This window comes from Triticum aestivum, chromosome 2D, assembly GCF_018294505.1.
Source record: "Triticum aestivum cultivar Chinese Spring chromosome 2D, IWGSC CS RefSeq v2.1, whole genome shotgun sequence".
Classification (NCBI taxonomy): Eukaryota; Viridiplantae; Streptophyta; class Magnoliopsida; order Poales; family Poaceae; genus Triticum; species Triticum aestivum.
The window spans coordinates 235,563,699-235,568,221 of record NC_057799.1 but is presented as its reverse complement, the minus strand read 5'-3'; positions in this window follow the sequence as shown (position 1 = coordinate 235,568,221).

The following is a 4,523-nucleotide window of genomic DNA, read 5'->3' as shown; positions in this document are numbered from 1 at the left end:
TGCTCCACTCCTCGAGTACCGCTATCTGATGGGTGATCGGCGGAGTTTTGATTTCTCTCTGGTCGGGTTTAACCCCAACCCGATCGTAGTCTGTAGCGACCCCAAGGCAGCCATGCGATCCAGGAGTTCATTTAACGATGACAACTCCATTGGATCCATGCGGGCGGAGTATTCGGGATCGACGCGGAGGCGATTTTTGATGACTTGAGAGGTCGTCGTCGGCTTAAGGGCCGACCCGGCGGTCATGACGAATCCGCCCAGCCGGAGAGTTTGGCCTGGGGCCAGGACTCCTCCGAAGATGATATTATCCTTGAAAACAAGGCGAGCCATCAATCTTCTTGGCGACGGCACAGCGGAACTCTCAATGAAAGCACCAATGTCGGTGTCAAAACCGGCGGATCTCGGGTAGGGGGTCCCGAACTGTGCGTCTAGGATCGACGGTAACAGGAGACGGGGGACACGATGTTTACCCAGGTTCGGGCCCTCTCTAGGGAGGTAATACCCTACTTCCTGCTTGATTGATCTTGATGAATATGAGTGTTACAAGAGTTGATCTACCACGAGATCGTAATGGCTAAACCCTAAAAGCCTAGCCTATGAATATGGTAACGAATCTGTCTTTTCCGGACTAACCCCTCCAGTTTATATAGACACCGGGGGATCTAGGGTTTACATGGAATCGGTTACATAAGAAGGAATCTTCATAGTCGGTCACCAAGCTTGCCCTCCACACCAAGTAGAGTCCAATCCGGACACGGTGCAGTCTTCGGCCTTCATGTCTTCACAGCCCATCAGTCCGGCCCATGGATAACAGGTCGGACGCCTGAGGACCCCTTAGTCCAGGACTCCCTCACCGGGCGATGTCCGGCGCATCCGGATTAAAATACACCAACCGCGTGCGTAACCGTGACTGACTCTTTTCGACGAAGATCGAGAAGAGAACACGGTTGGGTTATGTATGAATGTAAGTAGTTCAGGATCACTTCTTGATCATTACTAGTTTGCGACCGTTGCGTAGCTTCTCATCTTATTCTTGTACTGGTAAGTTAGCCAACGTACAATGCTTAGCCGCTTGCTGCAACCTCACCACTTATCCCTTTCCTACCCATTAAGCTTTTCTAGTCTTGATACCCATGGTAATGGGATTGCTGAGTCCTCGTGGCTCACGGATTACTACAATAACAATTGCAGGTATAGGTAATGCGATGATCCGACGTGAGAGCGATGCTTGCTTGTTTTCGAGTCCCTCTGCTTCTTCTTCAATCAGGGGATATGTTCCTGGTCGGCAGCCTGGGCTAGCAGGGTGGATGTCGTTTGAGTTTCTATTTGTGTTTCATCCGTAGTCAGATGTTGTTCTCATGTATGATGTTCGATGTACTCTTGTGGCATTTGTATGCCTTTGTATGTATCTCATCTATTATGTAATGGTACGATGTAAAGATATCCACCTTGCAAAGCGTCTTCAATATGTGGCTCTATCCTTGGTGGGACCTTCGAGTTCCTCTCGGATAGGATCGCATATTGGGCGTGACATCCGGTGCGCCACGTTGTGTAGCCTGCGCCTGGCCAACTGGGCGCTCAACCTGCCTTGGGGCAAAGTATTTTACACGTTGTTTTTTGTGATTCTACATACAGGGATATTTTATTTGATGTAAATGAAAAGATGTCAAGTTGGAGCATTGGAAGTCGACTCAAAATGGATTGTTTTTTCCCAATATTTTTCTGCAAGAAACCAAGAAGGAAATGGCAAGGACTTAAGGATGAACAAAAGCCGGCTCAGAAAAAAGTTTGACCTGACGCACAACCTTCAAATTTTTTCTTTTGTTTATTTTGCACGATAAGTTTAACATGGATAAATTCAAATTAAACTGGGGGCTAATGTTGGGTATATACCCCGCGGTATGACCAGGACGGAGCTTGGTGATTCACGAGTGACCTGGATGAAGCTTGACGACTCACTGGTGACCCGGGATGGCGGGTCAGACGAATGACAAGGCCCAAGGCCTAGAAGGCGGCTCGTGAGAAGACCGGCTCAAGGCACGGTGTCCGGTGGGCCAGCCTGAGAGGGAAGCCATAAGGAATGTTTCCCTTACAGGGAAGCAAGACTAGGATTCCACTTGTAATAGAGTGGTCCTAATCCTACTAGGACTAGTCATGTAAGCCGCCCCTCCAACTTATATAAGGAGGGGCAGGGCACCCCAGGAGGGACAAGTTAAGACAAACAAGTCTTAGACAACATCAGAGTAGATGCTCTCAAAAATAGAGGTAGCGAAACACCACCCTTGTAACCGAGATCGTCATCATCATCAATATCAACCAAAGAGGATGTAGGCTTTTACCTCCGCCGTGAGGGGCCGAACCTGGGTAAAACCTCGCTTCTCTCGATTCTGACCAACCCCGACAAGCTACTACCTAGTTGCGATGGCCTCACGACTAAGTCCTCACACTAGGACATCTGTCGTGACAAAACCACGACAATTTTCAAATGAGGCATTCATCCCGTCCTGCAGCATCATCCAGCCAGAGATCTGACCCATCAGGTCATCGAGCATAGCACGGATGCGCCTGTGAGAGTCCTCGCCTGCCCACGAGAGATTTTCTCAAGCCGCCACGGCGCGGGAGGACCTCTCTGCTGCATTCGCAGCACGGCGGGACATCTCTGCTGCTTCCGGGGCACGACCGAACCAGTCTGCTACATCGACGGTGCGGCAGGACCTCTGTGCTTCTTCGACGGTGCGGCGGGCCCTCTGTGCTGCTACGGCGGCGTGACGGGACATGTCGGCTGCTTTCGCAACGAGGCAGGACATCTCTCGTGCTTCCGCTTCCATGCTCGCCTCTCCCTGGTAGTAATCTCTTGACCTAGAACTCATGCGGGCCATGGCAGACGCAAGGGAACGGCGATGAAAAACTTGTTTGTTTTTGTGGATGAGGAGTTGAGAAGGAATATGCAGTCATCTTGGAGTAGGTAGTATTTATAACCGAGTATTACTACGCTCCTAAGTGGAAACCGTTTAGCTTTTGATCGGTGTGCACAGGTTTGCAATTAAATATAGCGTGGTAGTAATTTGGAATGTGACAGGACGCAAGCTCAAAATTTATTGATGGTTCTAATTTCGAAGTGCGGCACTATTCCTGGATGGCGTAACGTGGGCACGTTCTCGGCCCTGTACGTGGCGTTTGCACCATAGGGTGCACCGCAATAGGCGATGTCAGCACATGTCTTGTTCCATCAGCCGTGCATGCTCGTTATTACCATCATGCACGCTTCTTTTAATTAGAATGTGTGCCCGTCTAGCGCACACACGTTGATCTATCTAACTGTTTCTGTTTGTTGTGGCTAATCACAAAAAGTTCATCCGTGTGAAGTGTATGCCGTCAATCGCAGACACCTTGATCTAGCTGACCGCTTCTGTTGTGTTGCCTAATCGCAAATAGTTCATCCGTGTGAAGTGTATGCCGTCATCGCAGACACCTTGATCTGGCTGATCGTTTCTGTTGTGTTGCCTAATCACAAACAGTTAATCTGAGTGAACTTTATGCCGTATATCACACACACCTTCATTTGGCTGCCCGTTTCTTTTGTTCTGCCTCATCGCAAATAGTTCATTCAAGTGAACCGTATGCCTCGCATCGCACACGCAACTAAAATCATAACTGTGTTCACTACAAAAAAAAGACACATCCGTGACATTTTGGGCCGAACGAAAAAAAATTATGTCATACATATGACAATTCTATGACGATAATTGTGACAAAACCCGGTAGCATCATAGATGTGGTGGGCTCCTACTTCTATGACAAAAAATCATGACAGAAAATGGGCTTTTCGTCCTGGGCGGGCCGGAGACGCAGCTGCATGACATTCTTTGGGCTGTCCATGACGGAAAAAACCGTGGTAGAAGCGAGGGGGAGGAAAATTTCGGGGAGTTCCCGGTTACTGTGGGAGGTCGGGGGCCGAGCGATGCGCGTTTCTCTCGTACACCTATGCGCGTGTGTGCGAGGTGTTGGCTCTAACTGAACCCGAGCGAGGCGTTGGGCTCTAACTGAACCCGAGCGATTGCACTGCAGGCTACGCGTTACTGAACCCGAGCGATCGATCGATGGCTGTTAACTGAACCCGATCGAGCGATTCCTTCGCTACTGCTGCTAACTAAAGCCGGTCGATTGGATGAACAGTGAGCGTTGCGGGGGGGTTGGATGAACAGTGAGCGGTGGCGTTGCCTCTGGATGAACAGGACCCCGTGGTGTGGAGGACTGGATGAACAGTAGACGGTGGAGGGGTGCCCGTGGAGGGGTGGTTGAACAGGACCCCGTGGTGTGGAGGGCTGGATAAACAGTAGACGGTGGAGGGGTGCCCGTGGAGGGGTGGTTGAACAATAGCCGGTGGAGGCTGGATGAACAGGAGCCCGTGGAGGCTGGAGGAGATCGGCGATGGAGATGAACAGTATCCCGTGGAGTCCCGTTTTGCGGTACGCCACACCCCTCCCGATGAACAGGACCCCCGTTTCGACCGTAGGAGGTCC